This window comes from Capricornis sumatraensis, chromosome 23 (genome assembly GCF_032405125.1).
Source record: "Capricornis sumatraensis isolate serow.1 chromosome 23, serow.2, whole genome shotgun sequence".
Lineage (NCBI taxonomy): Eukaryota > Metazoa > Chordata > Mammalia > Artiodactyla > Bovidae > Capricornis > Capricornis sumatraensis.
The window spans coordinates 42278159-42290942 of NC_091091.1; the positions used below are offsets into that span (position 1 = coordinate 42278159).

The 12784-nt window shown below is 43.9% G+C and overlaps 1 protein-coding gene across 5 annotated transcripts in view; it reads left to right on the forward strand.

Annotated features, from left to right (window-relative positions):
- The first annotated feature begins 2309 nt into the window (after window positions 1–2309).
- Window positions 2310–12784, forward strand: part of PLEKHA1 (pleckstrin homology domain containing A1) — a 53734-nt gene continuing 43259 nt past the window's right edge. For 3 of the 5 annotated variants that reach the window (XM_068961831.1, XM_068961829.1, XM_068961832.1), the window contains exon 1: window positions 2310–2440. The gene's annotated coding sequence lies outside the window, so the exon portion shown is untranslated. Of the gene's footprint in view, window positions 2441–3038; window positions 3152–12784 lie in introns of those variants that run through there. The other 2 variants (XM_068961830.1, XM_068961833.1) reach the window with 1 other exon arrangement.

Consider the following 12784-nt stretch of genomic DNA (forward strand, 5'->3'; position numbering starts at 1 on the left):
AACCATCAGGAGAAAGATTTGCTCTGGGTCCCATCTGGAGGGAGTGAGAGCTCTCCGCTTTAGTGGTCTGATCTCTGAGCTAGGATTTTCAGATCAAACACAAGACGTTAAGTTTGAATTTCAGATAAACAAAGGAATATTTTTCTTAAGTTTAAATATGTCCAGTCTAGAATCTTCTAGGATTCTGGAGCTGGAGACTCTTCTGGACCCTCTAGCCAGAGACAACAAGCTCAAATGTCCAGAGAGATCAGGCAAATGACATCTGGTGAAATCTCCCTATTTTTAAATGTTAGCCACCCATTCAGTTAAAAATAAAACCCACTCTGTGGACAAAAGGAAATAGCTCTGGCCAGTTTATAAACTACGATGAGGCCAAAGCCTTTCAACCATTGTAAAGATGAGGAAATGCGGCCTTGGGAAGACAGGTGTCAGCAAGGAGACCCAGCTAAGGTTTCTCAAAGATAACAGAACAGTCATCTTGGAAATGCTGAAGACAAGCAGCCTGAAAGAGCCAGGGCAGGACCATTCCATGCAGTCTAAAGAGCATTTTCCTCTCTATCAGCTTAGAGGACTCTGAGAACATTTTGGAAGGTGAGCAGCTGAGGTCACTGAGCATCAGAAGGGTAGAGTGTCACTAAGGTCACATAGGGGAATGTCCACAGGTAAGTCTAGGGCTATTTTTAACTCCACCTCTGATTCAGATGAGATAATACCAAAGTTCCCTCAAGGATCCTAAGGAAGGCAAACTCCAAATCTGGTTCTCTGCCTCATAAACAGAATTGAGTCAGGAGGCCAGGCCAAGTGCTGAGACTTCTGACTCAGTTCACAAATAAAGAAGGGGTTAAGTCGTCAAGGTTCCATCCATGTCACCAGGCTCGTCCGCATGTACCTTGTGCCTTTTGTCCCAGCAGCTTGATTTGTCTCTTGGACATCTTCACATAAGGAAGGATGTTCTGAAAGGTGTTGCTAAAGATTTTGATGGGGGAAGGATGTGATCTAAGGCTGGGCAGGAGAAGGAAAGGAAGAAGGACACAAACGGAACAAATATTTATCGAGAGCCTAATGTGTGCCATGTGCTGCGAAAGCCGACATGTAATCCTTTGCCAGCTCTTTGCGTGCCTGAATGATTTTTTCCCCCCTCGGGTTTCAGCTCAAAGTTCACTTCCTCAGAGAGCTTTCCTTGACCATCCGGTCCAAAGAAGCTCTCCGTCTCCCCCATCGCTCTCTTTTTAAATATATAATTTTATTTGTTTATTTTTGGCTGTGCTGGGTCTTCCTTTTCTCCAGCTGAGGCAAGTCGGGACTGCTCTCCGGTTGCTCTGTGCAGGCTTCTCATTTCAGTGACTTCTCTTGTTGTGGAGCAAGGGCTCTAAAGCCTGAGGGCTTCAGTAGCACGTGGGCTCTAAAGCACAGGCCTCACTGCTGAGAAACTCGTCCCCACTACCCCACTATCTCTTTTATTTGCTTGGTTTCTCCATTTCCTTAACAGCTGTGTTTATCCTACAGGTTTAAGGACTAGCTACTAACCGCAGGCTCCCTGAGGGCAGGACGACCCTCAAGCGTGTGCCTAGTGCCTCTCAAGGGATTTGGCATGGCATGGTAGGTTTACGAATAAATATTTATGATAAGACATCTATGTTCCAGCCCGTCAACTAATTGAATATCAACTAACTGAATTTTGACTAATCATTCTTTAAGTTTCCTTAAGCCTCCTATCCTACTAAGTAGGAGGCGGAGCTAGTTCTAGGAAGAGAGAAATTGTTAGGAGAAAAAAGAATTGGCTTGAAGAGCTGCTAAAGCATTTTTTCCCTCAGGTAACCCAGCAGCCTGTGAATTTTACATTTCCCGGACTGATTTATGGGATTGCTTGCAAACAAATTGTCTGCCGCGAATGAAGCCTATTTTTAAAGATCCCTGTGCCTGGAATTTCTCGGCGGTGACACAAGAGAACCCTGAGCTCCACTCGCGAGCCAAGCCCCCGCGTTCCTCCAAAACTACGGATCCCAGGATGCAACGCAGCGCGAGGGCCCAGAGCTCCGCGCGCGCCCCTCCCCTTGGAACCCAGGAGACGCCCAGAGCCCGGCCCGCCACCCCTCCGGGGGTCCGCGCGGTGCCTGCTGGGACTTGTAGTCCTCCCCCCGCCGGCTGGGAGTGCCCGCTCCGGAATCTCGGCCGCCGTCTGGGGGGCTGAGGCGGCGCGGGCACGCGTGCGCAGTGCGCGGGCGGGCCGTCGTGGGCGCCGCTCCCGGCAGCTGTGGGTGCGTGTGGGAGACCCCCCACTCCCAGGACCGTGGCGGTGCGGGTGCTCCGGGGGCCGAGGGCCGCCCGTGAAGTTCGGCGTGAGGAGTGTGAGGAGCGGCGCCGGGGCAGGGGGTGAGCGGGGCCGGGCTCCCGGAGCGCGGCGCCTACTGAAGCGAAAGCTGGGAGGCTTGAGGGGCCGGTGAGTGCGGGGCGGCGGCGGCGGGCGGCGGCGCGGGGTCCCCTGCCCCCCGAGGCGCCTCCTCAGGCGGAGTCGGTCGGCCGGCCAGGGCGGCTGCACCTGGGCGAGGCCGCGGGGGGCCCGGGCTCACCTGCGCGCGCGAGGTCAGGGGCGGCGGGGGTCTCTCTTCCCGCGCAGCTCCCGAGCCCTCATTGTTTTCCTGACCTCGGCCCTCGGCGGCGTCCGGCCGAGGAGGGTGTGGGGAGCGCCCCGGGCGGCCGTCGCCGAGGAGCTCTGCGGTGGCTCGGTTCAAAAGTACCGTCGCGCCCTCGCCTCCCGGTTGGCCCAGCTGTCGGGGGTGGTGGTGGGGATTCCCGGCGGGCGACGCTAGTCGAGCGAGGGTGACTTTCGGGGCTTTGCCCACCCCCACCCCGCGGAGGGGGTGCTCAGCTGCTTTGGGCACGGTTTTCTATTCTTTTTCCTGCGCTTTCGCTTTAGGACTCGCCGAGTCAGAAGTCGACTCCGCCCAGTGTCTCCTCGCCGGCATCCTGCAGTATTCGTGTTTTTTTTTTTACACCCTCGCACCTTCGTGGTGCAATGACCATAGGGCGGAAAAAGTTGGAAGTGACTCGTCCAGGGTCACGCAGGTAGGACGGAGGAGGCGAAGCCAGGTCTTGAAACCTTAAGAGGCCAGCAGCTGCCAGTCGCACCGCTCTGGGACCTGCTTGAATGGTTTGTGGTTTCTTTCGAATGCTTTCTATTGACCGTCCTGGACAGACCATCAGAGGGGAGAGTGTTGTCATAATGAAAGTGGTGTTTGGTAGAATTCTAGTTGTGTTGTGCCCCACGGCAGGGCATCTGACCCCGCTGGGCACCTCAGCAATGAAACTAGATCGCTTTTGTTTGGGGGTAGATCTAAGAGGAAGTTATAGAAGATATAGGTAGGCAATTTGTGCCATTTTTTCCCCCTCCTATTTCACCTTCCAGTCTTACAATGCTTGTTTTCTTACTTTACTATTGATCGTTTTCAGTCTTGTTAACGATTTTCTTTGCTTTAACGAACCCATTGCCGTTTGTGAATTAGTTTTTCAACTAGAAAAATCTTATTTCCTGTGTGCTTAATGACTGAAACCAATAGCGCACTTTGCGGTTTATGCTTTTGTCTTTTATCCTGGAACTACTGATCAGTCGGCTTTATTTCCCCCAGGCACTCGGCTTCCAAACTTTCTGGGTTAGTCTAATGCCATTGAAATACTTCTCAGTAAAATTTGGGTACTCTTTTATATGATTCAGACAAAAACTTGAAAAAGTAATTTTGTAAAACTGTTTTTCTTCGCAAAAGACTTTGAAGAATTGTTATAAAAAAATAGTAAGATTCTTTCTGAATAAAAAGCCCATTTTTTTCATACTCAAATTTTCATATTAACATGTTTGTGGCAAAAAATATTTCCCCAAAGAGTTTGTTTAAAATATTCCTTGATTTGGTCATATCTCCCCAGGGGAAATGACATGTTAGAATATTTGTAGATTTAAACAAGAATATTTAAGCTTAGCAGAATTTGAGTTAATAGTCAATTTTGTAAAGCTGTAAACCCTACACTGTATCCATTGAGAGGGTTCTCTTGAAAAGTATACCGGTATCAAAGGATATGGTCATGACTTTGTGGTAAGCAGAGGATAACTTTTGTGACATTGAGAAGATGTGATTTGTATGAAACTGCTTTCTACCTCACTTTATCTTGTTAATTAGTATTTTTATTGTTGCTTTGGGTAAAGGCAGGAAGTAGCAGGTTTGTATCCCCCCCCTCTCCTAAGTTTTAGCAACATAGCAAAATAGGAAAGAACTGGTGTGTAAATTTGAGTTTGTCATAGATTAGGAGAGACAGTGAAACAGGATAAGTAAACAATTGTTAGGAAACTGCTATGAGTTCATAAGCCGGAAGGACCTTTTTAGAATTGTCTAAGGACATTAAGAATAGCATTGAGTTATTTTCTTTAAAAAGTCACTGTGGGCAATACTCACAGGTTGATTGTTAATATATAGGATGTGATATTGAAGACTCCTTGAAAAGTACTTGGGAAAGGTGGAAACATTTTATCTTTTTATAGGGCTGTTCTCTCAAAAAACATTTAATGCACCGTAACAAAATAAGACTTTTATTTAAGCCTGAAAGTTTTTACAGCCCTACTGCCAAACCCACAGTTACTTCTGCTGATGACAGTTTGTAATCCAGAATAAAATCTGTGAAGTAATTTATTAGTGTAATTTAACTTGGGCTTTTACATTGATGCACTGCTTGATGTTAAATAATTATTCTTGTTTAAATAACTGTCATTTAAGAATGAGGGAGATAAATAGTTTTCTGAACAAAATGTAGTAGTCAGATGTGACAGTAGTTATATTCTGCTTTTATAAGAAAATTCCAAGTTCTGTGGCAGTAACTGCCAGAGTTGTGCACTGAGGTAATATACAAATATTGCTTTTTTACATGCTTGAGCATTTTACTTTTGATAATAATTAAAATTTGATTTAAAATTTCAAAATGATTCGCCTCACATTTAGATCTACAATAATACAATAAAATGGCTTTGATAGGAGATAAATATTAAAATTTAGCTTTACTTCTTTTGCGCATTTGTAAGTCCATAGCATTTGGAAATGTATTGACTGGTATCAGGAAAGAGTTCTTAGAGTAGAAACTTTCTGTGGCTTTAGACACTTGTCTGTAATGCTTAATTATTCTTAGAAACATAAAAGTGTAGGATTTTTCCAATATAAAAATAAAAATTGTTGGTATTTGCTATAGCCATAGGACTTTGTTGTGCTTAATGAGGGACACCAAACCATTTGAACTCTGATTTCTTTTCCTAGTAGCTGCTGTATGATAAAGAACATGTGAGTTTGTAATTCCTAGAAGATATTTAAGCAAACATGTGTTTGCTGTTTATTTTGGTAAGCCTTTGATTAGCTGAGTTGCTTTGATTCAGGAAGATGATATTTTGAGGATTTTATATTGTAAACATTCTTTGAACTGGAATTTCTGTTGAATACAAAAGAAAATCAAAGTCATTTAGGATGTTTAACACTAAAGTCTACTTAAGTCATGAGAGTTTTAAAGATATTGAAGTCTTATTTTTTCCTTCATGAAACTCTTACCAGATTTATCAATCAGAGTTTTATTGTTCAAAAAGTTGTGGTTTTACTCTGTTGGGCAACCTCGCCTTTAATAGTTTAACCATTGAGATCTGGATTCTGGATACAAGAAGTTTAACCTCTTTCTGAAGAAAGGAGAGTCACAGACACTTAGAATTGGAAGCACTCTCAGAGGTAGCGTCTTACCGGGTACAGTAAATCCCCCTTGGGAATTTCCACATCAGGTGTTCCTCTCATTAGTGAGGGCAGTGATGCTGTTCCATGTGTCCTCAGGTTATTGAGCAGTCTGAGCTTGGTGAGAACCAGACTTAAGGCTTAATATTTTTTACCGTTGACTGCTTTCAACCATGCTTTGTTGGATCTTCCCTCTTGCTACCTCATGACTCCATGGGCAAGTGGTAGCTTTTCTATCATTTACAGCTTTTAAAAGCTTCTGTCTAACCTGTTTTAGTTTAGACCTTCAGTCTATGAAAGCCCCCCTTCTCCTTTACCCTAGTATCTGGCCACTTCATCCCCGAAGCACTTGCAGTGGGGAGGTGTTGTTGCATGCTCCCTGGATACCTCTTTTCCCTCTTTGTCGGTCTGTTTGGACAGGGACTAGTTAGAAGAAAAATGGGAAAAGGCAGCTATATCTCACCATCTTAATAAAGTTCTCTCTTGGTTAACAATGGCAGGCTGTTAATGTTGACTGGTAGGCTTCCAGACTGGAAATTTTGGTGAGATCTTGCAGGCAAACTCCCCACTGCACAGTCCCTGGATATGAAATTTGCTGTGGGTAGACCTTTACCAACCTACACTCTGTCCTCCTTGTTCCTGTCCTCTCAGTCTGCCCGCTGATTCGTATGAGTGTTTGGGGATGAGGTAGGTTTCACTCTGCCGTCCAGATTTTTTGATAACAGAAAGACAAGTCCAGCTACATTCTGTAATTTTCACTAAACTCACTGGAAGCTTATTTCCTCTTGATGTCAGATGGCAGCATGCAGGCTGCTTAAGTCTGCTCCCTTTCTGTGCACTGCCTGCCATTTCTCAGCAATTCTCCTTGTCCCCCTGCTCACATAGGCCCCGGGACAGTAACTTAGTCTCCCTCATAAGCCGACATTGAACTGGAGAATGAGGTGACGCTCTCGTCTCCTCGTGGGCGCTTCTGATCTTAGTGAATGATTCTCTTGGGGCCCCCTTCCACAGTTTGTGGGTAGACAGCATTTTCATTTCCCTGTGTTCTTCCTGAACACTTGGAATACTTAACATTTTTTCCCCTGTCTTCTGTGAACTGATTGTATAGAGTGGAATGATGGTAAGGCATTGGTTAGGGTACCACAGCCCTGAGTTGTATGTGTGTGTGGAGGCAGGTGTTGGTGCCAGACTTCACGGATGTTTGATCCTTGATGTCTGTATATCTTTGGCTTTGTGTTTGTCAGCAGTTTTGGGACAAGACTACTCCCACTCAACTTCTAATCAGCAAACAGTACTGAAATCCTGTGGGCCTCATGAAGTCTCACTGTGCAGAATTTAATTTTTCTTTTCTTTCTTTCTTTCTGATTTTTGTTTTGTTTTTATTTTTTACTCACTTCATGGTTCCTGACTGATGAAGTGTTTTTAACTGTGTGCATCAATTTATATGAGTGTTTGTATGCTCTAACCACTCCTAAGAGCACAAGTAAATCTGATGGATAGACTTTGTGGTGGTTTTAATAATACAATTTTATCTGTTCCATCATCTAAGCAAATCAGTTAAATCTAAACAATTTCTCATCAGATGAGGAAAAAGGAGCTTTCTGTCTGGAAACTTATATTTGATGCAATAATTATGGATTCCTTAATATTTCATTCAGCAGATTGTTACTTAGTCCCTTCCATATTCCAGCCACTGTTTTAAGCACTGGAGAAACAATAGTAAATAGGAAAAATAAAAATGTTGCTGTCATGAAGCCTACTTTCCAGTGTCAGGAAACAGACAAGAAATAGATAAATAAATAAATGATATTGTTTGTTAGCAATAAATACTGAGAAGAAGAATGAAGCAGGGAATGGAGATGGGAAGTGGCAGGACAATTTGGAGCATTTTCAGTTTTCGATAGGATGTCAAGAAGGCTTCACTGAGAGAGTGATATTTGAGTGAAAAGGCTCTGAGTGGGGAGCTTGTCTAGTGTAGTAGGCATCCAGTGGCCAGATGTGTAGCTAATCAAGGGGGTTTGGGACAGGTTGAGTAGGGTAGGTGAAGCCTGTGTATCTTTGTAAGAGCTTTGGTTTTTACTTTGAATGCGATGGGATTGAATTAAACCAATGATTCTTAATCCTGGCCAAACATGGGAATTATTGGGGGAGCTTTAAAAGTGTACCGATGATTAGATCCCATCTCCAGAGTTTCTGATTTAGTTGGTCTGGATGCTCTAGTCTAGGCATCAGGTAATTCTAATAAGCAGCTGAAGTTGCAGAGTTTTTTTGAGCAGAGTGACATACAGTATTGAAGAGCATGGGCTTTAGAGCCAGATTCCCCTGGTTTGGATCCTGGCTCTGCTACTTCTTAATCGTGTGACCTTGGCCAAGTTATTTTTAAAACCTTCTGTGCTTTGGAAGAGATCTTAGAGAAAGGAATTCCCTGGAGGTCCAGTGGTTAGGACTCCACACTTCCACTGTAGGGGGCCTGGGTTCAATCCCTGGTCATGGAACTGAGAGACTCTTGGAACTCTGCTCAATGTTACTTGGCAACTTGCGTGAGAGGGGAGTTTGGGGGAGAATGAATACATGTATATATATGGCTGAGATCCTTTGCTGATCACTTGAAACTGTCATGTCATTGTTAATCAGCTATACCCCAATACAAAATAAAAAGTTAAACAAAAATCTTCTATTCTTTGGTTTTCTCATCTGTAAAATTGTTGTTATAAGGATTAAATCAAATGAATGTTTACTTGCAAATATTGAATAAACACTTGACTATGTGTTTTAATGAGATCACTGACAGCTTTATGAAGAATGGAGTGAAGCGGGAGCCCTTGGAATAATCCAGCTGAGAGGTAATGGTAGCTTGGGCCTGAATGGCAGCAATGCATCTGGTGAGAAGTGGTGGGATTCTGGATGTATTTAGAAGATGGAGCAAATAGGATTTTCTTATGGATTGGACATGGAACGAGAGAAGTCTTGATCCACTGTGACTCCAAATTTTGCCTGAACAGCTGGAAGAAGTGAGTGACCGTTTACTGAGATGGGAAGGACAGAGGGGAACAGATTGCCGAGGGGGTATATCTGCACCCAGTTTGTTAAGTGTGAGATGCCTCCACTGTCTCCCGAAGTTTACTCAAATTCATGTCCATGGAGTCAGTAATGCTATCCAACCATCTCATCCTCTGCCACCCTCTTCTCCTTTTGTCTTCAATCTTCCCCAGCATCGGCATCTTTTACACTGAGTCAGCAGCTCTTTGCATCAGGTGGCCAAAGTATTGGAGCTTCAGATTCAGCATTAGTCCTTCTGGTGAATATTCAGGGTTGATTTCCTTTAGGATGGACTGGTTGGATCTCCTTGCAGTCCAAAGGACTCTCAAAAGTCTTCTCCAATACCACAGTTCAAAATCATCAATTCTTCAGCACTCAGCTTTCTTTATGGTCCAGTTCTCACATCCATACATGACTACTGGGAAAATCATAGCTTTGACTATACAGACCTTTCTCAGCAAAGTGATGTCTCTGCTTTTTAATATGCTGTCTAGGTTTGTCATGCCAGTCCATTTTAGCTTGCTGATTACTAAAATGTCAATGTTCACTCTTGCCGTCTCCTCTTTGACCACTTCCAATTTGCCTTGACTCATGGACCTAACATTCCAGGTTCCTATGCAATATCGCTCTTTATAGCATCGGACTTTGCTTCTATCACCAGTCACATACATAACTGGGTGTTGTTTTTGCTTTGACTCTGTCTCTTCATTCTTTCTGGGGTTATTTCTCCACTGATCTCCAGTAGCATAATGGGCACCTACTGACCTGGGGAGTTCATCTTTCAGTGTCCTATCTTTTCGCCTTTTCATACTGTTCATGGGGTTCTCAAGGCAAGAATATTGAAGTGGTTTGCCATTCCCTTCTCCAGTGGACCACATTTTATCAGAACTCTGCACCATGACCCATCTGTCTTGGGTGGCCCTACATGGCATAGCTCATAGTTAATCATTGAGTTAGACAAGGCTGTGCTCCATATGATCAGATTGGTTAGTATTCTGTGATTGTGGTTTTCAGTCTGTCTGCCCTCTGATGGAGAAGGATAAGAGGCTTATGGAAGCTTCTTGATGGGAGAGAATGACTGAGGGGGAAACTGGGTCTTGTTCTGATAGGCAGGAATCATTTTAGGAATCAGCAAACTAAAATGGACTGGAATGGGTGAATTTAACTCAGATGACCATTATATCTATTACTGTGGGCAAGAATCCCTTAGAAGAAATGGAGTAGCCATCATAGTCAACAGAAGTGTCCAAAATGTAGTATTTGGATGCAAAGTCAAAAATGACAGAATGATCTCTGTTCATTTCCAAGGCAAACCATTCAATATCATGGTAATCCAAGTCTATGCCCCTACCAGTAATGCTGAAGAAGCTGAACAGTTCTGTGAAGACCTCCAAGACCTTCTAGAACTAACACCCCAAAAAGGTGACCTTTTCACTATAGAGGACTGAAATGCAAAAGTAGGAAGTCAAGAAACACCTGGAGTAACAGGCAAATGTGGCCTTGAAGTACAGAATGAAGCAGGGCAAAGACTAATAGAGTTTTGCCAAGAGAACACACTGGTCCTAGCAAACACCTCTTCCAACAACACAAGAGAAGACTCTACACATGGACATCACCAGATGGTCAGTCCCAAAATCAGATTGATTATATTCTTTGCAGCCAAATATGGAGAAGCTGTATATAGTCAGCAAAAACAAGACCGGGAGCTAACTGTGGCTCAAATCATGAACTCTTTATGGCCAAATTCAGACTTAAATTGAAGAAAGTAGGGAAAACCACTAGACCCTTCAGGTATGACCTAAGTCAAATCCCTTACAATTATACAGTGGAAGTGACAAATAGATTCAAGGGACTAGATCTGATAGAGTGCCAAAGAACGATGGACAGAGGTTCATGACAGGAGACACAGGTATCAAGACTGCCCCCAAGAAAAAGAAATGCAAAAAGGCAAAATGGTTGTCTGAGGAGACCTTACAAATAGCTGTGAAAAAAAGACAAGCAAAAGTGAAGGAGAAAAGGAAGGATACACACATTTGAATGGAGAGTTCTAAAGACTAGTGAGGAGAGATAAGAAAGCCTTCCTCAGTGATCAGTGCAAAGAAATAGAGGAAAACAATAGAATGGAAAAGATTAGAGATCTCTGCAAGAAAATTAGAGATACCAAGGGAACATTTCATGCAAAGATGGGCACAATAAAGGACAGAAATGGCATGGACCAAACAGAAGCAGAAGATACTAAGAAGAGGTGGCAAGACTACATGGAAGAGCTATACAAAAAAGATCTTCACGACCCAGATCATCACGATGGTGTGATCACTCACCTAGAGCTAGACATCTGGAATGTGAAGTCAAGTGGGCCTTAGGAAGCATCACTTTGAACAAAGCTAGTGGAGGTGATGGAATTCCAGTTAAGCTATTTCAAATCCTGAAAGATGATGCTGTGAAAGTGCTGCACTCAATATGCCAGCAAATTTGGAAAACTCAGCAGTGGCCACAGGACTGGAAAAGGTCAGTTTTCATTCCAATCCTAAAGAAAGGCAGTGCCAAAGAATGCTCAAACTACCACACAATTGCACTCATCTCACACACTAGTAAGTTCAGTTCAGTTCAGTCACTCAGTCATGTCCGACTCTTTGCGACCCCATGAATCACAGCACGCCAGGCCTCCCCGTCCATCACCAACTCTCGGAGTTTACTCAAACTCATGTCCATTGAGTTGATGATGCCATCCAGCCATCTCATCCTCTGTTGTCCCCTTCTCCTCCTGCCCCCAATCCCTCCCAGCATCAGAGTCTTTTCCAGTGAGTCAACTCTTCGCTTGAGATGGCCAAAGTATTGGAGTTTCACCTTCAGCATCAGTCCTCCAAAGAACACCCAGGACTGGATCTCCTTTAGGATGGACTGGTTGGATCTCCTTGCAGTCCAAGGGACTCTCAAGAGTCTTCTCCAACACCACATTTCAAAAGCGTCAATTCTTCGGCGCTCAGCTTTTTTCACAGTCCAATTCTCACATCCATACATGACCACTGGAAAAACCATAGCCTTGACTAGATGGACCTTTGTTGGCAAAGTAATATCTCTGCTTTTCAATACGCTATCTAGGTTGGTTGGAGAAGGAAATGGCAACCCACTCCAGTATTCTTGCCTAGAAAATCCCATGGACGGAGGAGCCTGGTGTCCATGGGGTCGCAAAGAGTCGGACACAGCTGAGCGACTTCACTATCTAGGTTGGTCATAACTTTCCTTCCAAGGAGTAAGCGTCTTTTAATTTCATGGCTGCAATCACCATCTGCAGTGATTTTGAAGCCCCCCAAAATAAAGTCTGACACTGTTTCCACTGTTTCCCCATCTATTTGCCATGAAGTGATGGGACCGGATGCCATGATCTTTGTTTTCTGAATGTTAGGTTTTAAGCCAACTTTTTCACTGTCCTCTTTCAGTTTCATCAAGAGGCTTTTTAGTTCCTTTTTACTTTCTGCCATAAGGGTGGTGTCATCTGCGTAACTGAGGTTATTGATATTTCTCCTGGCAGTCTTGATTCCAGCTTGTACTTCTTCCAGCCCAGCATCTCTCATGATGTACTCTGCATATAAGTTAAATAAGCAGGGTGACAGTATACAGCCTTGATGTACTCCTTTCCCTATTTGGAACCAGTCTGATGTTCCATGTCCAGTTCTGTTGCTTCTTGACCTGCATATAGGTTTCTCAAGAGTAAAGTAATGCTCAAAATTCTCCAAGCCAGGCTCCAATAGTATGTGAACTGTGAACTTCCAGATGTTCAAGCTGGATTTAGAAAAGGCAGAGGAATCAGAGATCAAATTGCCAACATCTGCTGGATCATCAAAAAAGCAAGAGAGTTCCAGAAAAACATCTATTTCTGCTTTATTGACTGTACCAAAGCCTTTGACTGTGTGGATCACAATAAACTGTGGAAAATTCTGAAAGAGATGGGCATACCTGACCACCTGACCTGCCTCTTGAGAAACCTATATGCAGGT